The sequence below is a fragment of the Osmerus eperlanus genome, chromosome 8 (assembly GCF_963692335.1).
Source record: "Osmerus eperlanus chromosome 8, fOsmEpe2.1, whole genome shotgun sequence".
Classification (NCBI taxonomy): domain Eukaryota; kingdom Metazoa; phylum Chordata; class Actinopteri; order Osmeriformes; family Osmeridae; genus Osmerus; species Osmerus eperlanus.
Window position 1 is genome coordinate 20625588 of NC_085025.1, and position 22477 is coordinate 20648064.

Consider the following 22477-nt stretch of genomic DNA (forward strand, 5'->3'; position numbering starts at 1 on the left):
GTTTGGAACACGTGGCCTAATCGTGATGTGTTCGACCGTCACAAGAGACGAGATGCCTCTCTACGGTCTGTACTGGCCGGGGATTGAACCCTGTCAACTTTATGGAAAAAAGTAGCCAAAAAATCATCTAAGATCGCACAACATGTCGAGCCACAGTTCACCTTTTCAAACCCACTTACTGACTTCAGAGCAATGGGACGGCGTTATCACCCTACAAAAGTGGCAGCGGTGGGATTTGAACCCACGCCTCCGGAGAGACTGGAGCCTTAATCCAGCGCCTTGGACCGCTCGGCCACGCTACCCCGCTGGCAGGTCTTGGCCACCCGAGCTCTTCCCCAAGCTGATCGATCGTCCAGGAGCTCATGTGACATTCTAAATGCCCGGAAGCGGTTGAACGTCACAAGATAAAACACATCTAACAATAGCCCTCCTAAATAGCTCTTACACATGAACTCTATGGCACGTTATTTAACATTACTATTGTTGCACTACCTCCATTCTTTTTTATTATTTTGCTCATACTGGTGCTATCTGTCCTTGTATTGTTTTTCTGTTTTGTCTTGTTGTTCTATTTGTGATGCTATAGCTTGTATGGAGAACACCAAATCAAATTCCTAGTATCTGTATACATGGCGAAATAAAGTTGAATTGAATCTCTCTCAAGGTTCTGCATTGGCCGGGAATCGAACCCGGGTCAACTGCTTGGAAGGCAGCTATGCTTGCCACTATACCACCAATGCACACAACAGCCTCCTTAATCGCACAGCATTTCGAGGGACGGTTCACCTTTCCACACCACCTACTGACATCCAACTACTAAGAAATTGCCCTAAGCCTGGTTTATACTTCTGCGGAGTTTGGAACACGTGGCCTAATCGTGATGTGTTCGACCGTCACAAGAGACGAGATGCCTCTCTACGGTCTGTACTGGCCGGGGATTGAACCCTGTCAACTTTATGGAAAAAAGTAGCCAAAAAATCATCTAAGATCGCACAACATGTCGAGCCACAGTTCACCTTTTCAAACCCACTTACTGACTTCAGAGCAATGGGACGGCGTTATCACCCTACAAAAGTGGCAGCGGTGGGATTTGAACCCACGCCTCCGGAGAGACTGGAGCCTTAATCCAGTGCCTTGGACCGCTCGGCCACGCTACCAGGTCTTGGCCACCCGAGCTCTTCCCCAAGCTGATCGATCGTCCAGGAGCTCATGTGACATTCTAAATGCCCGGAAGCGGTTGAACGTCACAAGATAAAACACATCTAACAATAGCCCTCCTAAATAGCTCTTACACATGAACTCTATGGCACGTTATTTAACATTACTATTGTTGCACTACCTCCATTCTTATTTATTATTTTGCTCATACTGGTGCTATCTGTCCTTGTATTGTTTTTCTGTTTTGTCTTGTTGTTCTATTTGTGATGCTATAGCCTGTATGGAGAACACCAAATCAAATTCCTAGTATCTGTATACATGGCGAAATAAAGTTGAATTAAATCTCTCTCAAGGTTCTGCATTGGCCGGGAATCGAACCCAGGTCAACTGCTTGGAAGGCAGCTATGCTTGCCACTATACCACCAATGCACACAACAGCCTCCTTAATCGCACAGCATTTCGAGGGACGGTTCACCTTTCCACACCACCTACTGACATCCAACTACTAAGAAATTGCCCTAAGCCTGGTTTATACTTCTGCGGAGTTTGGAAAACGTGGCCTAATCGTGATGTGTTCGACCGTCACAAGAGACGAGATGCCTCTCTACGGTCTGTACTGGCCGGGGATTGAACCCTGTCAACTTTATGGAAAAAAGTAGCCAAAAAATCATCTAAGATCGCACAACATGTCGAGCCACAGTTCACCTTTTCAAACCCACTTACTGACTTCAGAGCAATGGGACGGCGTTATCACCCTACAAAAGTGGCAGCGGTGGGATTTGAACCCACGCCTCCGGAGAGACTGGAGCCTTAATCCAGCGCCTTGGACCGCTCGGCCACGCTACCAGGTCTTGGCCACCCGAGCTCTTCCCCAAGCTGATCGATCGTCCAGGAGCTCATGTGACATTCTAAATGCCCGGAAGCGGTTGAACGTCACAAGATAAAACACATCTAACAATAGCCCTCCTAAATAGCTCTTACACATGAACTCTATGGCACGTTATTTAACATTACTATTGTTGCACTACCTCCATTCTTATTTATTATTTTGCTCATACTGGTGCTATCTGTCCTTGTATTGTTTTTCAGTTTTGTCTTGTTGTTCTATTTGTGATGCTATAGCCTGTATGGAGAACACCTAATCAAATTCTTAGTATCTGTATACATGGCGAAATAAAGTTGAATTGAATCTCTCTCAAGGTTCTGCATTGGCCAGGAATCGAACCCAGGTCAACTGCTTGGAAGGCAGCTATGCTTGCCACTATACCACCAATGCACACAACAGCCTCCTTAATCGCACAGCATTTCGAGGGACGGTTCACCTTTCCACACCACCTACTGACATCCAACTACTAAGAAATTGCCCTAAGCCTGGTTTATACTTCTGCGGAGTTTGGAAAACGTGGCCTAATCGTGATGTGTTCGACCGTCACAAGAGACGAGATGCCTCTCTACGGTCTGTACTGGCCGGGGATTGAACCCTGTCAATTTTATGGAAAAAAGTAGCCAAAAAAGCATCTAAGATCGCACAACATGTCAAGCCACAGTTCACCTTTTCAAACCCACTTACTGACTTCAGAGCAATGGGACGGCGTTATCACCCTACAAAAGTGGCAGCGGTGGGATTTGAACCCACGCCTCCGGAGAGACTGGAGCCTTAATCCAGCGCCTTGGACCGCTCGGCCACGCTACCAGGTCTTGGCCACCCGAGCTCTTCCCCAAGCTGATCGATCGTCCAGGAGCTCATGTGACATTCTAAATGCCCGGAAGCGATTGAACGTCACAAGATAAAACACATCTAACAATAGCCCTCCTAAATAGCTCTTACACATGAACTCTATGGCACGTTATTTAACATTACTATTGTTGCACTACCTCCATTCTTATTTATTATTTTGCTCATACTGGTACTATCTGTCCTTGTATTGTTTTTCTGTTTTGTCTTGTTGTTCTATTTGTGATGCTATAGCCTGTATGGAGAACACCAAATCAAATTCCTAGTATCTGTATACATGGCGAAATAAAGTTGAATTGAATCTCTCTCAAGGTTCTGCATTGGCCAGGAATCGAACCCGGGTCAACTGCTTGGAAGGCAGCTATGCTTGCCACTATACCACCAATGCACACAACAGCCTCCTTAATCGCACAGCATTTCGAGGGACGGTTCACCTTTCCACACCACCTACTGACATCCAACTACTAAGAAATTGCCCTAAGCCTGGTTTATACTTCTGCGGAGTTTGGAAAACGTGGCCTAATCGTGATGTGTTCGACCATCACAAGAGACGAGATGCCTCTCTACGGTCTGTACTGGCCGGGGATTGAACCCTGTCAACTTTATGGAAAAAAGTAGCCAAAAAATCATCTAAGATCGCACAACATGTCGAGCCACAGTTCACCTTTTCAAACCCACTTACTGACTTCAGAGCAATGGGACGGCGTTATCACCCTACAAAAGTGGCAGTGGTGGGATTTGAACCCACGCCTCCGGAGAGACTGGAGCCTTAATCCAGCGCCTTGGACCGCTCGGCCACGCTGTCAGGTCTTGGCCACCCGAGCTCTTCCCCAAGCTGATCGATCGTCCAGGAGCTCATGTGACATTCTAAATGCCCGGAAGCGGTTGAACGTCACAAGATAAAACACATCTAACAATAGCCCTCCTAAATAGCTCTTACACATGAACTCTATGGCACGTTATTTAACATTACTATTGTTGCACTACCTCCATTCTTATTTATTATTTTGCTCATACTGGTGCTATCTGTCCTTGTATTGTTTTTCTGTTTTGTCTTGTTGTTCTATTTGTGATGCTATAGCCTGTATGGAGAACACCAAATCAAATTCCTAGTATCTGTATACATGGCGAAATAAAGTTGAATTGAATCTCTCTCAAGGTTCTGCATTGGCCGGGAATCGAACCCGGGTCAACTGCTTGGAAGGCAGCTATGCTTGCCACTATACCACCAATGCACACAACAGCCTCCTTAATCGCACAGCATTTCGAGGGACGGTTCACCTTTCCACACCACCTACTGACATCCAACTACTAAGAAATTGCCCTAAGCCTGGTTTATACTTCTGCGGAGTTTGGAACACGTGGCCTAATCGTGATGTGTTCGACCGTCACAAGAGACGAGATGCCTCTCTACGGTCTGTACTGGCCGGGGATTGAACCCTGTCAACTTTATGGAAAAAAGTAGCCAAAAAATCATCTAAGATCGCACAACATGTCGAGCCACAGTTCACCTTTTCAAACCCACTTACTGACTTCAGAGCAATGGGACGGCGTTATCACCCTACAAAAGTGGCAGCGGTGGGATTTGAACCCACGCCTCCGGAGAGACTGGAGCCTTAATCCAGCGCCTTGGACCGCTCGGCCACGCTACCCCGCTGGCAGACCTGGCCACCCGAGCTCTTCCCCAAGCTGATCGATCGTCCAGGAGCTCATGTGACATTCTAAATGCCCGGAAGCGGTTGAACGTCACAAGATAAAACACATCTAACAATAGCCCTCCTAAATAGCTCTTACACATGAACTCTATGGCACGTTATTTAACATTACTATTGTTGCACTACCTCCATTCTTATTTATTATTTTGCTCATACTGGTGCTATCTGTCCTTGTATTGTTTTTCTGTTTTGTCTTGTTGTTCTATTTGTGATGCTATAGCTTGTATGGAGAACACCAAATCAAATTCCTAGTATCTGTATACATGGCGAAATAAAGTTGAATTGAATCTCTCTCAAGGTTCTGCATTGGCCGGGAATCGAACCCGGGTCAACTGCTTGGAAGGCAGCTATGCTTGCCACTATACCACCAATGCACACAACAGCCTCCTTAATCGCACAGCATTTCGAGGGACGGTTCACCTTTCCACACCACCTACTGACATCCAACTACTAAGAAATTGCCCTAAGCCTGGTTTATACTTCTGCGGAGTTTGGAACACGTGGCCTAATCGTGATGTGTTCGACCGTCACAAGAGACGAGATGCCTCTCTACGGTCTGTACTGGCCGGGGATTGAACCCTGTCAACTTTATGGAAAAAAGTAGCCAAAAAATCATCTAAGATCGCACAACATGTCGAGCCACAGTTCACCTTTTCAAACCCACTTACTGACTTCAGAGCAATGGGACGGCGTTATCACCCTACAAAAGTGGCAGCGGTGGGATTTGAACCCACGCCTCCGGAGAGACTGGAGCCTTAATCCAGTGCCTTGGACCGCTCGGCCACGCTACCAGGTCTTGGCCACCCGAGCTCTTCCCCAAGCTGATCGATCGTCCAGGAGCTCATGTGACATTCTAAATGCCCGGAAGCGGTTGAACGTCACAAGATAAAACACATCTAACAATAGCCCTCCTAAATAGCTCTTACACATGAACTCTATGGCACGTTATTTAACATTACTATTGTTGCACTACCTCCATTCTTATTTATTATTTTGCTCATACTGGTGCTATCTGTCCTTGTATTGTTTTTCTGTTTTGTCTTGTTGTTCTATTTGTGATGCTATAGCCTGTATGGAGAACACCAAATCAAATTCCTAGTATCTGTATACATGGCGAAATAAAGTTGAATTAAATCTCTCTCAAGGTTCTGCATTGGCCGGGAATCGAACCCAGGTCAACTGCTTGGAAGGCAGCTATGCTTGCCACTATACCACCAATGCACACAACAGCCTCCTTAATCGCACAGCATTTCGAGGGACGGTTCACCTTTCCACACCACCTACTGACATCCAACTACTAAGAAATTGCCCTAAGCCTGGTTTATACTTCTGCGGAGTTTGGAAAACGTGGCCTAATCGTGATGTGTTCGACCGTCACAAGAGACGAGATGCCTCTCTACGGTCTGTACTGGCCGGGGATTGAACCCTGTCAACTTTATGGAAAAAAGTAGCCAAAAAATCATCTAAGATCGCACAACATGTCGAGCCACAGTTCACCTTTTCAAACCCACTTACTGACTTCAGAGCAATGGGACGGCGTTATCACCCTACAAAAGTGGCAGCGGTGGGATTTGAACCCACGCCTCCGGAGAGACTGGAGCCTTAATCCAGCGCCTTGGACCGCTCGGCCACGCTACCAGGTCTTGGCCACCCGAGCTCTTCCCCAAGCTGATCGATCGTCCAGGAGCTCATGTGACATTCTAAATGCCCGGAAGCGGTTGAACGTCACAAGATAAAACACATCTAACAATAGCCCTCCTAAATAGCTCTTACACATGAACTCTATGGCACGTTATTTAACATTACTATTGTTGCACTACCTCCATTCTTATTTATTATTTTGCTCATACTGGTGCTATCTGTCCTTGTATTGTTTTTCAGTTTTGTCTTGTTGTTCTATTTGTGATGCTATAGCCTGTATGGAGAACACCTAATCAAATTCTTAGTATCTGTATACATGGCGAAATAAAGTTGAATTGAATCTCTCTCAAGGTTCTGCATTGGCCAGGAATCGAACCCAGGTCAACTGCTTGGAAGGCAGCTATGCTTGCCACTATACCACCAATGCACACAACAGCCTCCTTAATCGCACAGCATTTCGAGGGACGGTTCACCTTTCCACACCACCTACTGACATCCAACTACTAAGAAATTGCCCTAAGCCTGGTTTATACTTCTGCGGAGTTTGGAAAACGTGGCCTAATCGTGATGTGTTCGACCGTCACAAGAGACGAGATGCCTCTCTACGGTCTGTACTGGCCGGGGATTGAACCCTGTCAATTTTATGGAAAAAAGTAGCCAAAAAAGCATCTAAGATCGCACAACATGTCAAGCCACAGTTCACCTTTTCAAACCCACTTACTGACTTCAGAGCAATGGGACGGCGTTATCACCCTACAAAAGTGGCAGCGGTGGGATTTGAACCCACGCCTCCGGAGAGACTGGAGCCTTAATCCAGCGCCTTGGACCGCTCGGCCACGCTACCAGGTCTTGGCCACCCGAGCTCTTCCCCAAGCTGATCGATCGTCCAGGAGCTCATGTGACATTCTAAATGCCCGGAAGCGATTGAACGTCACAAGATAAAACACATCTAACAATAGCCCTCCTAAATAGCTCTTACACATGAACTCTATGGCACGTTATTTAACATTACTATTGTTGCACTACCTCCATTCTTATTTATTATTTTGCTCATACTGGTACTATCTGTCCTTGTATTGTTTTTCTGTTTTGTCTTGTTGTTCTATTTGTGATGCTATAGCCTGTATGGAGAACACCAAATCAAATTCCTAGTATCTGTATACATGGCGAAATAAAGTTGAATTGAATCTCTCTCAAGGTTCTGCATTGGCCAGGAATCGAACCCGGGTCAACTGCTTGGAAGGCAGCTATGCTTGCCACTATACCACCAATGCACACAACAGCCTCCTTAATCGCACAGCATTTCGAGGGACGGTTCACCTTTCCACACCACCTACTGACATCCAACTACTAAGAAATTGCCCTAAGCCTGGTTTATACTTCTGCGGAGTTTGGAAAACGTGGCCTAATCGTGATGTGTTCGACCATCACAAGAGACGAGATGCCTCTCTACGGTCTGTACTGGCCGGGGATTGAACCCTGTCAACTTTATGGAAAAAAGTAGCCAAAAAATCATCTAAGATCGCACAACATGTCGAGCCACAGTTCACCTTTTCAAACCCACTTACTGACTTCAGAGCAATGGGACGGCGTTATCACCCTACAAAAGTGGCAGTGGTGGGATTTGAACCCACGCCTCCGGAGAGACTGGAGCCTTAATCCAGCGCCTTGGACCGCTCGGCCACGCTGTCAGGTCTTGGCCACCCGAGCTCTTCCCCAAGCTGATCGATCGTCCAGGAGCTCATGTGACATTCTAAATGCCCGGAAGCGGTTGAACGTCACAAGATAAAACACATCTAACAATAGCCCTCCTAAATAGCTCTTACACATGAACTCTATGGCACGTTATTTAACATTACTATTGTTGCACTACCTCCATTCTTATTTATTATTTTGCTCATACTGGTGCTATCTGTCCTTGTATTGTTTTTCTGTTTTGTCTTGTTGTTCTATTTGTGATGCTATAGCCTGTATGGAGAACACCAAATCAAATTCCTAGTATCTGTATACATGGCGAAATAAAGTTGAATTAAATCTCTCTCAAGGTTCTGCATTGGCCGGGAATCGAACCCAGGTCAACTGCTTGGAAGGCAGCTATGCTTGCCACTATACCACCAATGCACACAACAGCCTCCTTAATCGCACAGCATTTCGAGGGACGGTTCACCTTTCCACACCACCTACTGACATCCAACTACTAAGAAATTGCCCTAAGCCTGGTTTATACTTCTGCGGAGTTTGGAAAACGTGGCCTAATCGTGATGTGTTCGACCGTCACAAGAGACGAGATGCCTCTCTACGGTCTGTACTGGCCGGGGATTGAACCCTGTCAACTTTATGGAAAAAAGTAGCCAAAAAATCATCTAAGATCGCACAACATGTCGAGCCACAGTTCACCTTTTCAAACCCACTTACTGACTTCAGAGCAATGGGACGGCGTTATCACCCTACAAAAGTGGCAGCGGTGGGATTTGAACCCACGCCTCCGGAGAGACTGGAGCCTTAATCCAGCGCCTTGGACCGCTCGGCCACGCTACCAGGTCTTGGCCACCCGAGCTCTTCCCCAAGCTGATCGATCGTCCAGGAGCTCATGTGACATTCTAAATGCCCGGAAGCGGTTGAACGTCACAAGATAAAACACATCTAACAATAGCCCTCCTAAATAGCTCTTACACATGAACTCTATGGCACGTTATTTAACATTACTATTGTTGCACTACCTCCATTCTTATTTATTATTTTGCTCATACTGGTGCTATCTGTCCTTGTATTGTTTTTCAGTTTTGTCTTGTTGTTCTATTTGTGATGCTATAGCCTGTATGGAGAACACCTAATCAAATTCTTAGTATCTGTATACATGGCGAAATAAAGTTGAATTGAATCTCTCTCAAGGTTCTGCATTGGCCAGGAATCGAACCCAGGTCAACTGCTTGGAAGGCAGCTATGCTTGCCACTATACCACCAATGCACACAACAGCCTCCTTAATCGCACAGCATTTCGAGGGACGGTTCACCTTTCCACACCACCTACTGACATCCAACTACTAAGAAATTGCCCTAAGCCTGGTTTATACTTCTGCGGAGTTTGGAAAACGTGGCCTAATCGTGATGTGTTCGACCGTCACAAGAGACGAGATGCCTCTCTACGGTCTGTACTGGCCGGGGATTGAACCCTGTCAATTTTATGGAAAAAAGTAGCCAAAAAAGCATCTAAGATCGCACAACATGTCAAGCCACAGTTCACCTTTTCAAACCCACTTACTGACTTCAGAGCAATGGGACGGCGTTATCACCCTACAAAAGTGGCAGCGGTGGGATTTGAACCCACGCCTCCGGAGAGACTGGAGCCTTAATCCAGCGCCTTGGACCGCTCGGCCACGCTACCAGGTCTTGGCCACCCGAGCTCTTCCCCAAGCTGATCGATCGTCCAGGAGCTCATGTGACATTCTAAATGCCCGGAAGCGATTGAACGTCACAAGATAAAACACATCTAACAATAGCCCTCCTAAATAGCTCTTACACATGAACTCTATGGCACGTTATTTAACATTACTATTGTTGCACTACCTCCATTCTTATTTATTATTTTGCTCATACTGGTACTATCTGTCCTTGTATTGTTTTTCTGTTTTGTCTTGTTGTTCTATTTGTGATGCTATAGCCTGTATGGAGAACACCAAATCAAATTCCTAGTATCTGTATACATGGCGAAATAAAGTTGAATTGAATCTCTCTCAAGGTTCTGCATTGGCCAGGAATCGAACCCGGGTCAACTGCTTGGAAGGCAGCTATGCTTCCCACTATACCACCAATGCACACAACAGCCTCCTTAATCGCACAGCATTTCGAGGGACGGTTCACCTTTCCACACCACCTACTGACATCCAACTACTAAGAAATTGCCCTAAGCCTGGTTTATACTTCTGCGGAGTTTGGAAAACGTGGCCTAATCGTGATGTGTTCGACCATCACAAGAGACGAGATGCCTCTCTACGGTCTGTACTGGCCGGGGATTGAACCCTGTCAACTTTATGGAAAAAAGTAGCCAAAAAATCATCTAAGATCGCACAACATGTCGAGCCACAGTTCACCTTTTCAAACCCACTTACTGACTTCAGAGCAATGGGACGGCGTTATCACCCTACAAAAGTGGCAGTGGTGGGATTTGAACCCACGCCTCCGGAGAGACTGGAGCCTTAATCCAGCGCCTTGGACCGCTCGGCCACGCTGTCAGGTCTTGGCCACCCGAGCTCTTCCCCAAGCTGATCGATCGTCCAGGAGCTCATGTGACATTCTAAATGCCCGGAAGCGGTTGAACGTCACAAGATAAAACACATCTAACAATAGCCCTCCTAAATAGCTCTTACACATGAACTCTATGGCACGTTATTTAACATTACTATTGTTGCACTACCTCCATTCTTATTTATTATTTTGCTCATACTGGTGCTATCTGTCCTTGTATTGTTTTTCTGTTTTGTCTTGTTGTTCTATTTGTGATGCTATAGCCTGTATGGAGAACACCAAATCAAATTCCTAGTATCTGTATACATGGCGAAATAAAGTTGAATTGAATCTCTCTCAAGGTTCTGCATTGGCCGGGAATCGAACCCGGGTCAACTGCTTGGAAGGCAGCTATGCTTGCCACTATACCACCAATGCACACAACAGCCTCCTTAATCGCACAGCATTTCGAGGGACGGTTCACCTTTCCACACCACCTACTGACATCCAACTACTAAGAAATTGCCCTAAGCCTGGTTTATACTTCTGCGGAGTTTGGAACACGTGGCCTAATCGTGATGTGTTCGACCGTCACAAGAGACGAGATGCCTCTCTACGGTCTGTACTGGCCGGGGATTGAACCCTGTCAACTTTATGGAAAAAAGTAGCCAAAAAATCATCTAAGATCGCACAACATGTCGAGCCACAGTTCACCTTTTCAAACCCACTTACTGACTTCAGAGCAATGGGACGGCGTTATCACCCTACAAAAGTGGCAGCGGTGGGATTTGAACCCACGCCTCCGGAGAGACTGGAGCCTTAATCCAGCGCCTTGGACCGCTCGGCCACGCTACCAGGTCTTGGCCACCCGAGCTCTTCCCCAAGCTGATCGATCGTCCAGGAGCTCATGTGACATTCTAAATGCCCGGAAGCGGTTGAACGTCACAAGATAAAACACATCTAACAATAGCCCTCCTAAATAGCTCTTACACATGAACTCTATGGCACGTTATTTAACATTACTATTGTTGCACTACCTCCATTCTTATTTATTATTTTGCTCATACTGGTGCTATCTGTCCTTGTATTGTTTTTCTGTTTTGTCTTGTTGTTCTATTTGTGATGCTATAGCCTGTATGGAGAACACCAAATCAAATTCCTAGTATCTGTATACATGGCGAAATAAAGTTGAATTGAATCTCTCTCAAGGTTCTGCATTGGCCGGGAATCGAACCCGGGTCAACTGCTTGGAAGGCAGCTATGCTTGCCACTATACCACCAATGCACACAACAGCCTCCTTAATCGCACAGCATTTCGAGGGACGGTTCACCTTTCCACACCACCTACTGACATCCAACTACTAAGAAATTGCCCTAAGCCTGGTTTATACTTCTGCGGAGTTTGGAAAACGTGGCCTAATCGTGATGTGTTCGACCGTCACAAGAGACGAGATGCCTCTCTACGGTCTGTACTGGCCGGGGATTGAACCCTGTCAACTTTATGGAAAAAAGTAGCCAAAAAATCATCTAAGATCGCACAACATGTCGAGCCACAGTTCACCTTTTCAAACCCACTTACTGACTTCAGAGCAATGGGACGGCGTTATCACCCTACAAAAGTGGCAGCGGTGGGATTTGAACCCACGCCTCCGGAGAGACTGGAGCCTTAATCCAGCGCCTTGGACCGCTCGGCCACGCTACCCCGCTGGCAGGTCTTGGCCACCCGAGCTCTTCCCCAAGCTGATCGATCGTCCAGGAGCTCATGTGACATTCTAAATGCCCGGAAGCGGTTGAACGTCACAAGATAAAACACATCTAACAATAGCCCTCCTAAATAGCTCTTACACATGAACTCTATGGCACGTTATTTAACATTACTATTGTTGCACTACCTCCATTCTTATTTATTATTTTGCTCATACTGGTGCTATCTGTCCTTGTATTGTTTTTCTGTTTTGTCTTGTTGTTCTATTTGTGATGCTATAGCCTGTATGGAGAACACCAAATCAAATTCCTAGTATCTGTATACATGGCGAAATAAAGTTGAATTGAATCTCTCTCAAGGTTCTGCATTGGCCAGGAATCGAACCCAGGTCAACTGCTTGGAAGGCAGCTATGCTTGCCACTATACCACCAATGCACACAACAGCCTCCTTAATCGCACAGCATTTCGAGGGACGGTTCACCTTTCCACACCACCTACTGACATCCAACTACTAAGAAATTGCCCTAAGCCTGGTTTATACTTCTGCGGAGTTTGGAAAACGTGGCCTAATCGTGATGTGTTCGACCGTCACAAGAGACGAGATGCCTCTCTACGGTCTGTACTGGCCGGGGATTGAACCCTGTCAACTTTATGGAAAAAAGTAGCCAAAAAATCATCTAAGATCGCACAACATGTCGAGCCACAGTTCACCTTTTCAAACCCACTTACTGACTTCAGAGCAATGGGACGGTGTTATCACCCTACAAAAGTGGCAGCGGTGGGATTTGAACCCACGCCTCCGGAGAGACTGGAGCCTTAATCCAGCGCCTTGGACCGCTCGGCCACGCTACCCCGCTGGCAGGTCTTGGCCACCCGAGCTCTTCCCCAAGCTGATCGATCGTCCAGGAGCTCATGTGACATTCTAAATGCCCGGAAGCGGTTGAACGTCACAAGATAAAACACATCTAACAATAGCCCTCCTAAATAGCTCTTACACATGAACTCTATGGCACGTTATTTAACATTACTATTGTTGCACTACCTCCATTCTTATTTATTATTTTGCTCATACTGGTGCTATCTGTCCTTGTATTGTTTTTCTGTTTTGTCTTGTTGTTCTATTTGTGATGCTATAGCCTGTATGGAGAACACCAAATCAAATTCCTAGTATCTGTATACATGGCGAAATAAAGTTGAATTGAATCTCTCTCAAGGTTCTGCATTGGCCAGGAATCGAACCCAGGTCAACTGCTTGGAAGGCAGCTATGCTTGCCACTATACCACCAATGCACACAACAGCCTCCTTAATCGCACAGCATTTCGAGGGACGGTTCACCTTTCCACACCACCTACTGACATCCAACTACTAAGAAATTGCCCTAAGCCTGGTTTATACTTCTGCGGAGTTTGGAAAACGTGGCCTAATCGTGATGTGTTCGACCGTCACAAGAGACGAGATGCCTCTCTACGGTCTGTACTGGCCGGGGATTGAACCCTGTCAACTTTATGGAAAAAAGTAGCCAAAAAATCATCTAAGATCGCACAACATGTCGAGCCACAGTTCACCTTTTCAAACCCACTTACTGACTTCAGAGCAATGGGACGGCGTTATCACCCTACAAAACTGGCAGCGGTGGGATTTGAACCCACGCCTCCGGAGAGACTAATGCCTTAATCCAGCGCCTTGGACCGCTCGGCCACGCTACCCCGCTGGCAGGTCTTGGCCACCCGAGCTCTTCCCCAAGCTGATCGATCGTCCAGGAGCTCATGTGACATTCTAAATGCCCGGAAGCGGTTGAACGTCACAAGATAAAACACATCTAACAATAGCCCTCCTAAATAGCTCTTACACATGAACTCTATGGCACGTTATTTAACATTACTATTGTTGCACTACCTCCATTCTTATTTATTATTTTGCTCATACTGGTGCTATCTGTCCTTGTATTGTTTTTCTGTTTTGTCTTGTTGTTCTATTTGTGATGCTATAGCCTGTATGGAGAACACCAAATCAAATTCCTAGTATCTGTATACATGGCGAAATAAAGTTGAATTGAATCTCTCTCAAGGTTCTGCATTGGCCAGGAATCGAACCCAGGTCAACTGCTTGGAAGGCAGCTATGCTTGCCACTATACCACCAATGCACACAACAGCCTCCTTAATCGCACAGCATTTCGAGGGACGGTTCACCTTTCCACACCACCTACTGACATCCAACTACTAAGAAATTGCCCTAAGCCTGGTTTATACTTCTGCGGAGTTTGGAAAACGTGGCCTAATCGTGATGTGTTCGACCGTCACAAGAGACGAGATGCCTCTCTACGGTCTGTACTGGCCGGGGATTGAACCCTGTCAACTTTATGGAAAAAAGTAGCCAAAAAATCATCTAAGATCGCACAACATGTCGAGCCACAGTTCACCTTTTCAAACCCACTTACTGACTTCAGAGCAATGGGACGGTGTTATCACCCTACAAAAGTGGCAGCGGTGGGATTTGAACCCACGCCTCCGGAGAGACTGGAGCCTTAATCCAGCGCCTTGGACCGCTCGGCCACGCTACCCCGCTGGCAGGTCTTGGCCACCCGAGCTCTTCCCCAAGCTGATCGATCGTCCAGGAGCTCATGTGACATTCTAAATGCCCGGAAGCGGTTGAACGTCACAAGATAAAACACATCTAACAATAGCCCTCCTAAATAGCTCTTACACATGAACTCTATGGCACGTTATTTAACATTACTATTGTTGCACTACCTCCATTCTTATTTATTATTTTGCTCATACTGGTGCTATCTGTCCTTGTATTGTTTTTCTGTTTTGTCTTGTTGTTCTATTTGTGATGCTATAGCCTGTATGGAGAACACCAAATCAAATTCCTAGTATCTGTATACATGGCGAAATAAAGTTGAATTGAATCTCTCTCAAGGTTCTGCATTGGCCAGGAATCGAACCCAGGTCAACTGCTTGGAAGGCAGCTATGCTTGCCACTATACCACCAATGCACACAACAGCCTCCTTAATCGCACAGCATTTCGAGGGACGGTTCACCTTTCCACACCACCTACTGACATCCAACTACTAAGAAATTGCCCTAAGCCTGGTTTATACTTCTGCGGAGTTTGGAAAACGTGGCCTAATCGTGATGTGTTCGACCGTCACAAGAGACGAGATGCCTCTCTACGGTCTGTACTGGCCGGGGATTGAACCCTGTCAACTTTATGGAAAAAAGTAGCCAAAAAATCATCTAAGATCGCACAACATGTCGAGCCACAGTTCACCTTTTCAAACCCACTTACTGACTTCAGAGCAATGGGACGGTGTTATCACCCTACAAAAGTGGCAGCGGTGGGATTTGAACCCACGCCTCCGGAGAGACTGGAGCCTTAATCCAGCGCCTTGGACCGCTCGGCCACGCTACCCCGCTGGCAGGTCTTGGCCACCCGAGCTCTTCCCCAAGCTGATCGATCGTCCAGGAGCTCATGTGACATTCTAAATGCCCGGAAGCGGTTGAACGTCACAAGATAAAACACATCTAACAATAGCCCTCCTAAATAGCTCTTACACATGAACTCTATGGCACGTTATTTAACATTACTATTGTTGCACTACCTCCATTCTTATTTATTATTTTGCTCATACTGGTGCTATCTGTCCTTGTATTGTTTTTCTGTTTTGTCTTGTTGTTCTATTTGTGATGCTATAGCCTGTATGGAGAACACCAAATCAAATTCCTAGTATCTGTATACATGGCGAAATAAAGTTGAATTGAATCTCTCTCAAGGTTCTGCATTGGCCAGGAATCGAACCCAGGTCAACTGCTTGGAAGGCAGCTATGCTTGCCACTATACCACCAATGCACACAACAGCCTCCTTAATCGCACAGCATTTCGAGGGACGGTTCACCTTTCCACACCACCTACTGACATCCAACTACTAAGAAATTGCCCTAAGCCTGGTTTATACTTCTGCGGAGTTTGGAAAACGTGGCCTAATCGTGATGTGTTCGACCGTCACAAGAGACGAGATGCCTCTCTACGGTCTGTACTGGCCGGGGATTGAACCCTGTCAATTTTATGGAAAAAAGTAGCCAAAAAAGCATCTAAGATCGCACAACATGTCGAGCCACAGTTCACCTTTTCAAACCCACTTACTGACTTCAGAGCAATGGGACGGCGTTATCACCCTACAAAAGTGGCAGCTGTGGGATTTGAACCCACGCCTCCGGAGAGACTGGAGCCTTAATCCAGCGCCTTGGACCGCTCGGCCACGCTACCAGGTCTTGGCCACCCGAGCTCTTCCCCAAGCTGATCGATCGTCCAGGAGCTCATGTGACATTCTAAATGCCCGGAAGCGGTTGAACGTCACAAGATAAAACACATCTAACAATAGCCCTCCTAAATAGCTCTTACACATGAACTCTATGGCACTTTATTTAACATTACTATTGTTGCACTACCTCCATTCTTATTTATTATTTTGCTCATACTGGTACTATCTGTCCTTGTATTGTTTTTCTGTTTTGTCTTGTTGTTCTATTTGTGATGCTATAGCCTGTATGGAGAACACCAAATCAAATTCCTAGTATCTGTATACATGGCGAAATAAAGTTGAATTGAATCTCTCTCAAGGTTCTGCATTGGCCGGGAATCGAACCCGGGTCAACTGCTTGGAAGGCAGCTATGCTTGCCACTATACCACCAATGCACACAACAGCCTCCTTAATCGCACAGCATTTCGAGGGACGGTTCACCTTTCCACACCACCTACTGACATCCAACTACTAAGAAATTGCCCTAAGCCTGGTTTATACTTCTGCGGAGTTTGGAACACGTGGCCTAATCGTGATGTGTTCGACCGTCACAAGAGACGAAATGCCTCTCTACGGTCTGTACTGGCTGGGGATTGAACCCTGTCAACTTTATGGAAAAAAGTAGCCAAAAAATCATCTAAGATAGCACAACATGTCGAGCCACAGTTCACCTTTTCAAACCCACTTACTGACTTCAGAGCAATGGGACGGCGTTATCACCCTACAAAAGTGGCAGCTGTGGGATTTGAACCCACGCCTCCGGAGAGACTGGAGCCTTAATCCAGCGCCTTGGACCGCTCGGCCACGCTACCAGGTCTTGGCCACCCGAGCTCTTCCCCAAGCTGATCGATCGTCCAGGAGCTCATGTGACATTCTAAATGCCCGGAAGCGGTTGAACGTCACAAGATAAAACACATCTAACAATAGCCCTCCTAAATAGCTCTTACACATGGACTCTATGGCACGTTATTTAACATTACTATTGTTGCACTACCTCCATTCTTATTTATTATTTTGCTCATACTGGTACTATCTGTCCTTGTATTGTTTTTCTGTTTTGTCTTGTTGTTCTATTTGTGATGCTATAGCCTGTATGGAGAACACCAAATCAAATTCCTAGTATGTGTATACATGGCGAAATAAAGTTGAATTGAATCTCTCTCAAGGTTCTGCATTGGCCGGGAATCGAACCCGGGTCAACTGCTTGGAAGGCAGCTATGCTTGCCACTATACCACCAATGCACACAACAGCCTCCTTAATCGCACAGCATTTCGAGGGACGGTTCACCTTTCCACACCACCTACTGACATCCAACTACTAAGAAATTGCCCTAAGCCTGGTTTATACTTCTGCGGAGTTTGGAACACGTGGCCTAATCGTGATGTGTTCGACCGTCACAAGAGACGAGATGCCTCTCTACGGTCTGTACTGGCCGGGGATTGAACCCTGTCAACTTTATGGAAAAAAGTAGCCAAAAAAGCATCTAAGATCGCACAACATGTCGAGCCACAGTTCACCTTTTCAAACCCACTTACTGACTTCAGAGCAAAGGGACGGCGTTATCACCCTACAAAAGTGGCAGCGGTGGGATTTTTACCCACGCCTCCGGAGAGACTGGAGCCTTAATCCAGCGCCTTGGACCGCTCGGCCACGCTACCAGGTCTTGGCCACCCGAGCTCTTCCCCAAGCTGATCGATCGTCCAGGAGCTCATGTGACATTCTAAATGCCCGGAAGCGGTTGAACGTCACAAGATAAAACACATCTAACAATAGCCCTCCTAAATAGCTCTTACACATGAACTCTATGGCACGTTATTTAACATTACTATTGTTGCACTACCTCATTTCTTATTTATTATTTTGCTCATACTGGTACTATCTGTCCTTGTATTGTTTTTCTGTTTTGTCTTGTTGTTCTATTTGTGATGCTATAGCCTGTATGGAGAACACCAAATCAAATTCCTAGTATCTGTATACATGGCGAAATAAAGTTGAATTGAATCTCTCTCAAGGTTCTGCATTGGCCGGGAATCGAACCCGGATCAACTGCTTGGAAGGCAGCTATGCTTGCCACTATACCACCAATGCACACAACAGCCTCCTTAATCGCACAGCATTTCGAGGGACGGTTCACCTTTCCACACCACCTACTGACATCCAACTACTAAGAAATTGCCCTAAGCCTGGTTTATACTTCTGCGGAGTTTGGAACACGTGGCCTAATCGTGATGTGTTCGACCGTCACAAGAGACGAGATGCCTCTCTACGGTCTGTACTGGCCGGGGATTGAACCCTGTCAACTTTATGGAAAAAAGTAGCCAAAAAATCATCTAAGATCGCACAACATGTCGAGCCACAGTTCACCTTTTCAAACCCACTTACTGACTTCAGAGCAATGGGACGGCGTTATCACCCTACAAAAGTGGCAGCGGTGGGATTTGAACCCACGCCTCCGGAGAGACTGGAGCCTTAATCCAGCGCCTTGGACCGCTCGGCCACGCTACCAGGTCTTGGCCACCCGAGCTCTTCCCCAAGCTGATCGATCGTCCAGGAGCTCATGTGACATTCTAAATGCCCGGAAGCGGTTGAACGTCACAAGATAAAACACATCTAACAATAGCCCTCCTAAATAGCTCTTACACATGAACTCTATGGCACGTTATTTAACATTACTATTGTTGCACTACCTCCATTCTTATTTATTATTTTGCTCATACTGGTGCTATCTGTCCTTGTATTGTTTTTCTGTTTTGTCTTGTTGTTCTATTTGTGATGCTATAGCCTGTATGGAGAACACCTAATCAAATTCTTAGTATCTGTATACATGGCGAAATAAAGTTGAATTGAATCTCTCTCAAGGTTCTGCATTGGCCAGGAATCGAACCCAGGTCAACTGCTTGGAAGGCAGCTATGCTTGCCACTATACCACCAATGCACACAACAGCCTCCTTAATCGCACAGCATTTCGAGGGACGGTTCACCTTTCCACACCACCTACTGACATCCAACTACTAAGAAATTGCCCTAAGCCTGGTTTATACTTCTGCGGAGTTTGGAAAACGTGGCCTAATCGTGATGTGTTCGACCGTCACAAGAGACGAGATGCCTCTCTACGGTCTGTACTGGCCGGGGATTGAACCCTGTCAATTTTATGGAAAAAAGTAGCCAAAAAAGCATCTAAGATCGCACAACATGTCAAGCCACAGTTCACCTTTTCAAACCCACTTACTGACTTCAGAGCAATGGGACGGCGTTATCACCCTACAAAAGTGGCAGCGGTGGGATTTTTACCCACGCCTCCGGAGAGACTGGAGCCTTAATCCAGCGCCTTGGACCGCTCGGCCACGCTACCAGGTCTTGGCCACCCGAGCTCTTCCCCAAGCTGATCGATCGTCCAGGAGCTCATGTGACATTCTAAATGCCCGGAAGCGATTGAACGTCACAAGATAAAACACATCTAACAATAGCCCTCCTAAATAGCTCTTACACATGAACTCTATGGCACGTTATTTATCATTACTATTGTTGCACTACCTCCATTCTTATTTATTATTTTGCTCATACTGGTACTATCTGTCCTTGTATTGTTTTTCTGTTTTGTCTTGTTGTTCTATTTGTGATGCTATAGCCTGTATGGAGAACACCAAATCAAATTCCTAGTATCTGTATACATGGCGAAATAAAGTTGAATTGAATCTCTCTCAAGGTTCTGCATTGGCCAGGAATCGAACCCGGGTCAACTGCTTGGAAGGCAGCTATGCTTGCCACTATACCACCAATGCACACAACAGCCTCCTTAATCGCACAGCATTTCGAGGGACGGTTCACCTTTCCACACCACCTACTGACATCCAACTACTAAGAAATTGCCCTAAGCCTGGTTTATACTTCTGCGGAGTTTGGAACACGTGGCCTAATCGTGATGTGTTCGACCGTCACAAGAGACGAGATGCCTCTCTACGGTCTGTACTGGCCGGGGATTGAACCCTGTCAACTTTATGGAAAAAAGTAGCCAAAAAATCATCTAAGATCGCACAACATGTCGAGCCACAGTTCACCTTTTCAAACCCACTTACTGACTTCAGAGCAATGGGACGGCGTTATCACCCTACAAAAGTGGCAGCGGTGGGATTTGAACCCACGCCTCCGGAGAGACTGGAGCCTTAATCCAGCGCCTTGGACCGCTCGGCCACGCTACCAGGTCTTGGCCACCCGAGCTCTTCCCCAAGCTGATCGATCGTCCAGGAGCTCATGTGACATTCTAAATGCCCGGAAGCGGTTGAACGTCACAAGATAAAACACATCTAACAATAGCCCTCCTAAATAGCTCTTACACATGAACTCTATGGCACGTTATTTAACATTACTATTGTTGCACTACCTCCATTCTTATTTATTATTTTGCTCATACTGGTGCTATCTGTCCTTGTATTGTTTTTCTGTTTTGTCTTGTTGTTCTATTTGTGATGCTATAGCCTGTATGGAGAACACCTAATCAAATTCTTAGTATCTGTATACATGGCGAAATAAAGTTGAATTGAATCTCTCTCAAGGTTCTGCATTGGCCAGGAATCGAACCCAGGTCAACTGCTTGGAAGGCAGCTATGCTTGCCACTATACCACCAATGCACACAACAGCCTCCTTAATCGCACAGCATTTCGAGGGACGGTTCACCTTTCCACACCACCTACTGACATCCAACTACTAAGAAATTGCCCTAAGCCTGGTTTATACTTCTGCGGAGTTTGGAAAACGTGGCCTAATCGTGATGTGTTCGACCGTCACAAGAGACGAGATGCCTCTCTACGGTCTGTACTGGCCGGGGATTGAACCCTGTCAATTTTATGGAAAAAAGTAGCCAAAAAAGCATCTAAGATCGCACAACATGTCAAGCCACAGTTCACCTTTTCAAACCCACTTACTGACTTCAGAGCAATGGGACGGCGTTATCACCCTACAAAAGTGGCAGCGGTGGGATTTTTACCCACGCCTCCGGAGAGACTGGAGCCTTAATCCAGCGCCTTGGACCGCTCGGCCACGCTACCAGGTCTTGGCCACCCGAGCTCTTCCCCAAGCTGATCGATCGTCCAGGAGCTCATGTGACATTCTAAATGCCCGGAAGCGATTGAACGTCACAAGATAAAACACATCTAACAATAGCCCTCCTAAATAGCTCTTACACATGAACTCTATGGCACGTTATTTATCATTACTATTGTTGCACTACCTCCATTCTTATTTATTATTTTGCTCATACTGGTACTATCTGTCCTTGTATTGTTTTTCTGTTTTGTCTTGTTGTTCTATTTGTGATGCTATAGCCTGTATGGAGAACACCAAATCAAATTCCTAGTATCTGTATACATGGCGAAATAAAGTTGAATTGAATCTCTCTCAAGGTTCTGCATTGGCCAGGAATCGAACCCGGGTCAACTGCTTGGAAGGCAGCTATGCTTGCCACTATACCACCAATGCACACAACAGCCTCCTTAATCGCACAGCATTTCGAGGGACGGTTCACCTTTCCACACCACCTACTGACATCCAACTACTAAGAAATTGCCCTAAGCCTGGTTTATACTTCTGCGGAGTTTGGAAAACGTGGCCTAATCGTGATGTGTTCGACCGTCACAAGAGACGAGATGCCTCTCTACGGTCTGTACTGGCCGGGGATTGAACCCTGTCAACTTTATGGAAAAAAGTAGCCAAAAAATCATCTAAGATCGCACAACATGTCGAGCCACAGTTCACCTTTTCAAACCCACTTACTGACTTCAGAGCAATGGGACGGCGTTATCACCCTACAAAAGTGGCAGTGGTGGGATTTGAACCCACGCCTCCGGAGAGACTGGAGCCTTAATCCAGCGCCTTGGACCGCTCGGCCACGCTGTCAGGTCTTGGCCACCCGAGCTCTTCCCCAAGCTGATCGATCGTCCAGGAGCTCATGTGACATTCTAAATGCCCGGAAGCGGTTGAACGTCACAAGATAA

At 46.3% G+C, this 22477-nt stretch overlaps 53 non-coding genes across 53 annotated transcripts; all 53 read right to left on the reverse strand.

Moving 5' to 3' along the window:
* Positions 1–220: 220 nt before the first annotated feature.
* trnal-aag (transfer RNA leucine (anticodon AAG)) lies at positions 221–302 on the reverse strand. Its single transcript has one exon. It is a non-coding gene; the product is annotated as a tRNA-Leu (tRNA).
* A 366-nt stretch (positions 303–668) lies between these two features.
* On the reverse strand, positions 669–740 carry trnag-ucc (transfer RNA glycine (anticodon UCC)). The gene has a single exon. It is a non-coding gene; the product is annotated as a tRNA-Gly (tRNA).
* A 335-nt stretch (positions 741–1075) lies between these two features.
* trnal-aag (transfer RNA leucine (anticodon AAG)) lies at positions 1076–1157 on the reverse strand. Its single transcript has one exon. It is a non-coding gene; the product is annotated as a tRNA-Leu (tRNA).
* A 358-nt stretch (positions 1158–1515) lies between these two features.
* trnag-ucc (transfer RNA glycine (anticodon UCC)) lies at positions 1516–1587 on the reverse strand. Its single transcript has one exon. It is a non-coding gene; the product is annotated as a tRNA-Gly (tRNA).
* A 335-nt stretch (positions 1588–1922) lies between these two features.
* On the reverse strand, positions 1923–2004 carry trnal-aag (transfer RNA leucine (anticodon AAG)). The gene has a single exon. It is a non-coding gene; the product is annotated as a tRNA-Leu (tRNA).
* Positions 2005–2362: 358 nt separating this feature from the next.
* trnag-ucc (transfer RNA glycine (anticodon UCC)) lies at positions 2363–2434 on the reverse strand. Its single transcript has one exon. It is a non-coding gene; the product is annotated as a tRNA-Gly (tRNA).
* A 335-nt stretch (positions 2435–2769) lies between these two features.
* trnal-aag (transfer RNA leucine (anticodon AAG)) lies at positions 2770–2851 on the reverse strand. Its single transcript has one exon. It is a non-coding gene; the product is annotated as a tRNA-Leu (tRNA).
* A 358-nt stretch (positions 2852–3209) lies between these two features.
* On the reverse strand, positions 3210–3281 carry trnag-ucc (transfer RNA glycine (anticodon UCC)). The gene has a single exon. It is a non-coding gene; the product is annotated as a tRNA-Gly (tRNA).
* Positions 3282–3616: 335 nt separating this feature from the next.
* On the reverse strand, positions 3617–3698 carry trnal-aag (transfer RNA leucine (anticodon AAG)). Its single transcript has one exon. It is a non-coding gene; the product is annotated as a tRNA-Leu (tRNA).
* A 358-nt stretch (positions 3699–4056) lies between these two features.
* trnag-ucc (transfer RNA glycine (anticodon UCC)) lies at positions 4057–4128 on the reverse strand. The gene has a single exon. It is a non-coding gene; the product is annotated as a tRNA-Gly (tRNA).
* A 335-nt stretch (positions 4129–4463) lies between these two features.
* trnal-aag (transfer RNA leucine (anticodon AAG)) lies at positions 4464–4545 on the reverse strand. Its single transcript has one exon. It is a non-coding gene; the product is annotated as a tRNA-Leu (tRNA).
* Positions 4546–4910: 365 nt separating this feature from the next.
* trnag-ucc (transfer RNA glycine (anticodon UCC)) lies at positions 4911–4982 on the reverse strand. Its single transcript has one exon. It is a non-coding gene; the product is annotated as a tRNA-Gly (tRNA).
* Positions 4983–5317: 335 nt separating this feature from the next.
* On the reverse strand, positions 5318–5399 carry trnal-aag (transfer RNA leucine (anticodon AAG)). The gene has a single exon. It is a non-coding gene; the product is annotated as a tRNA-Leu (tRNA).
* Positions 5400–5757: 358 nt separating this feature from the next.
* Positions 5758–5829, reverse strand: trnag-ucc (transfer RNA glycine (anticodon UCC)). The gene has a single exon. It is a non-coding gene; the product is annotated as a tRNA-Gly (tRNA).
* A 335-nt stretch (positions 5830–6164) lies between these two features.
* trnal-aag (transfer RNA leucine (anticodon AAG)) lies at positions 6165–6246 on the reverse strand. The gene has a single exon. It is a non-coding gene; the product is annotated as a tRNA-Leu (tRNA).
* Positions 6247–6604: 358 nt separating this feature from the next.
* trnag-ucc (transfer RNA glycine (anticodon UCC)) lies at positions 6605–6676 on the reverse strand. The gene has a single exon. It is a non-coding gene; the product is annotated as a tRNA-Gly (tRNA).
* A 335-nt stretch (positions 6677–7011) lies between these two features.
* trnal-aag (transfer RNA leucine (anticodon AAG)) lies at positions 7012–7093 on the reverse strand. Its single transcript has one exon. It is a non-coding gene; the product is annotated as a tRNA-Leu (tRNA).
* Positions 7094–7451: 358 nt separating this feature from the next.
* trnag-ucc (transfer RNA glycine (anticodon UCC)) lies at positions 7452–7523 on the reverse strand. Its single transcript has one exon. It is a non-coding gene; the product is annotated as a tRNA-Gly (tRNA).
* A 335-nt stretch (positions 7524–7858) lies between these two features.
* trnal-aag (transfer RNA leucine (anticodon AAG)) lies at positions 7859–7940 on the reverse strand. Its single transcript has one exon. It is a non-coding gene; the product is annotated as a tRNA-Leu (tRNA).
* Positions 7941–8298: 358 nt separating this feature from the next.
* Positions 8299–8370, reverse strand: trnag-ucc (transfer RNA glycine (anticodon UCC)). Its single transcript has one exon. It is a non-coding gene; the product is annotated as a tRNA-Gly (tRNA).
* A 335-nt stretch (positions 8371–8705) lies between these two features.
* trnal-aag (transfer RNA leucine (anticodon AAG)) lies at positions 8706–8787 on the reverse strand. Its single transcript has one exon. It is a non-coding gene; the product is annotated as a tRNA-Leu (tRNA).
* Positions 8788–9145: 358 nt separating this feature from the next.
* On the reverse strand, positions 9146–9217 carry trnag-ucc (transfer RNA glycine (anticodon UCC)). Its single transcript has one exon. It is a non-coding gene; the product is annotated as a tRNA-Gly (tRNA).
* A 335-nt stretch (positions 9218–9552) lies between these two features.
* On the reverse strand, positions 9553–9634 carry trnal-aag (transfer RNA leucine (anticodon AAG)). The gene has a single exon. It is a non-coding gene; the product is annotated as a tRNA-Leu (tRNA).
* A 358-nt stretch (positions 9635–9992) lies between these two features.
* trnag-ucc (transfer RNA glycine (anticodon UCC)) lies at positions 9993–10064 on the reverse strand. The gene has a single exon. It is a non-coding gene; the product is annotated as a tRNA-Gly (tRNA).
* Positions 10065–10399: 335 nt separating this feature from the next.
* trnal-aag (transfer RNA leucine (anticodon AAG)) lies at positions 10400–10481 on the reverse strand. The gene has a single exon. It is a non-coding gene; the product is annotated as a tRNA-Leu (tRNA).
* A 358-nt stretch (positions 10482–10839) lies between these two features.
* Positions 10840–10911, reverse strand: trnag-ucc (transfer RNA glycine (anticodon UCC)). The gene has a single exon. It is a non-coding gene; the product is annotated as a tRNA-Gly (tRNA).
* A 335-nt stretch (positions 10912–11246) lies between these two features.
* Positions 11247–11328, reverse strand: trnal-aag (transfer RNA leucine (anticodon AAG)). Its single transcript has one exon. It is a non-coding gene; the product is annotated as a tRNA-Leu (tRNA).
* A 358-nt stretch (positions 11329–11686) lies between these two features.
* Positions 11687–11758, reverse strand: trnag-ucc (transfer RNA glycine (anticodon UCC)). Its single transcript has one exon. It is a non-coding gene; the product is annotated as a tRNA-Gly (tRNA).
* Positions 11759–12093: 335 nt separating this feature from the next.
* Positions 12094–12175, reverse strand: trnal-aag (transfer RNA leucine (anticodon AAG)). The gene has a single exon. It is a non-coding gene; the product is annotated as a tRNA-Leu (tRNA).
* Positions 12176–12541: 366 nt separating this feature from the next.
* On the reverse strand, positions 12542–12613 carry trnag-ucc (transfer RNA glycine (anticodon UCC)). The gene has a single exon. It is a non-coding gene; the product is annotated as a tRNA-Gly (tRNA).
* A 335-nt stretch (positions 12614–12948) lies between these two features.
* Positions 12949–13030, reverse strand: trnal-aag (transfer RNA leucine (anticodon AAG)). Its single transcript has one exon. It is a non-coding gene; the product is annotated as a tRNA-Leu (tRNA).
* A 366-nt stretch (positions 13031–13396) lies between these two features.
* Positions 13397–13468, reverse strand: trnag-ucc (transfer RNA glycine (anticodon UCC)). Its single transcript has one exon. It is a non-coding gene; the product is annotated as a tRNA-Gly (tRNA).
* Positions 13469–13803: 335 nt separating this feature from the next.
* On the reverse strand, positions 13804–13885 carry trnal-aag (transfer RNA leucine (anticodon AAG)). Its single transcript is given in 2 exon segments — positions 13804–13838; positions 13848–13885. It is a non-coding gene; the product is annotated as a tRNA-Leu (tRNA).
* Positions 13886–14251: 366 nt separating this feature from the next.
* Positions 14252–14323, reverse strand: trnag-ucc (transfer RNA glycine (anticodon UCC)). Its single transcript has one exon. It is a non-coding gene; the product is annotated as a tRNA-Gly (tRNA).
* Positions 14324–14658: 335 nt separating this feature from the next.
* trnal-aag (transfer RNA leucine (anticodon AAG)) lies at positions 14659–14740 on the reverse strand. The gene has a single exon. It is a non-coding gene; the product is annotated as a tRNA-Leu (tRNA).
* A 366-nt stretch (positions 14741–15106) lies between these two features.
* Positions 15107–15178, reverse strand: trnag-ucc (transfer RNA glycine (anticodon UCC)). The gene has a single exon. It is a non-coding gene; the product is annotated as a tRNA-Gly (tRNA).
* Positions 15179–15513: 335 nt separating this feature from the next.
* Positions 15514–15595, reverse strand: trnal-aag (transfer RNA leucine (anticodon AAG)). The gene has a single exon. It is a non-coding gene; the product is annotated as a tRNA-Leu (tRNA).
* A 366-nt stretch (positions 15596–15961) lies between these two features.
* trnag-ucc (transfer RNA glycine (anticodon UCC)) lies at positions 15962–16033 on the reverse strand. Its single transcript has one exon. It is a non-coding gene; the product is annotated as a tRNA-Gly (tRNA).
* A 335-nt stretch (positions 16034–16368) lies between these two features.
* Positions 16369–16450, reverse strand: trnal-aag (transfer RNA leucine (anticodon AAG)). Its single transcript has one exon. It is a non-coding gene; the product is annotated as a tRNA-Leu (tRNA).
* A 358-nt stretch (positions 16451–16808) lies between these two features.
* On the reverse strand, positions 16809–16880 carry trnag-ucc (transfer RNA glycine (anticodon UCC)). The gene has a single exon. It is a non-coding gene; the product is annotated as a tRNA-Gly (tRNA).
* A 335-nt stretch (positions 16881–17215) lies between these two features.
* trnal-aag (transfer RNA leucine (anticodon AAG)) lies at positions 17216–17297 on the reverse strand. Its single transcript has one exon. It is a non-coding gene; the product is annotated as a tRNA-Leu (tRNA).
* Positions 17298–17655: 358 nt separating this feature from the next.
* trnag-ucc (transfer RNA glycine (anticodon UCC)) lies at positions 17656–17727 on the reverse strand. The gene has a single exon. It is a non-coding gene; the product is annotated as a tRNA-Gly (tRNA).
* A 335-nt stretch (positions 17728–18062) lies between these two features.
* trnal-aag (transfer RNA leucine (anticodon AAG)) lies at positions 18063–18144 on the reverse strand. The gene has a single exon. It is a non-coding gene; the product is annotated as a tRNA-Leu (tRNA).
* Positions 18145–18502: 358 nt separating this feature from the next.
* Positions 18503–18574, reverse strand: trnag-ucc (transfer RNA glycine (anticodon UCC)). The gene has a single exon. It is a non-coding gene; the product is annotated as a tRNA-Gly (tRNA).
* A 335-nt stretch (positions 18575–18909) lies between these two features.
* On the reverse strand, positions 18910–18991 carry trnal-aag (transfer RNA leucine (anticodon AAG)). Its single transcript has one exon. It is a non-coding gene; the product is annotated as a tRNA-Leu (tRNA).
* A 358-nt stretch (positions 18992–19349) lies between these two features.
* On the reverse strand, positions 19350–19421 carry trnag-ucc (transfer RNA glycine (anticodon UCC)). Its single transcript has one exon. It is a non-coding gene; the product is annotated as a tRNA-Gly (tRNA).
* Positions 19422–19756: 335 nt separating this feature from the next.
* Positions 19757–19838, reverse strand: trnal-aag (transfer RNA leucine (anticodon AAG)). The gene has a single exon. It is a non-coding gene; the product is annotated as a tRNA-Leu (tRNA).
* A 358-nt stretch (positions 19839–20196) lies between these two features.
* On the reverse strand, positions 20197–20268 carry trnag-ucc (transfer RNA glycine (anticodon UCC)). Its single transcript has one exon. It is a non-coding gene; the product is annotated as a tRNA-Gly (tRNA).
* Positions 20269–20603: 335 nt separating this feature from the next.
* On the reverse strand, positions 20604–20685 carry trnal-aag (transfer RNA leucine (anticodon AAG)). The gene has a single exon. It is a non-coding gene; the product is annotated as a tRNA-Leu (tRNA).
* Positions 20686–21043: 358 nt separating this feature from the next.
* trnag-ucc (transfer RNA glycine (anticodon UCC)) lies at positions 21044–21115 on the reverse strand. Its single transcript has one exon. It is a non-coding gene; the product is annotated as a tRNA-Gly (tRNA).
* Positions 21116–21450: 335 nt separating this feature from the next.
* trnal-aag (transfer RNA leucine (anticodon AAG)) lies at positions 21451–21532 on the reverse strand. The gene has a single exon. It is a non-coding gene; the product is annotated as a tRNA-Leu (tRNA).
* A 358-nt stretch (positions 21533–21890) lies between these two features.
* Positions 21891–21962, reverse strand: trnag-ucc (transfer RNA glycine (anticodon UCC)). The gene has a single exon. It is a non-coding gene; the product is annotated as a tRNA-Gly (tRNA).
* Positions 21963–22297: 335 nt separating this feature from the next.
* Positions 22298–22379, reverse strand: trnal-aag (transfer RNA leucine (anticodon AAG)). The gene has a single exon. It is a non-coding gene; the product is annotated as a tRNA-Leu (tRNA).
* Between the last annotated feature and the right edge of the window lie 98 nt (positions 22380–22477).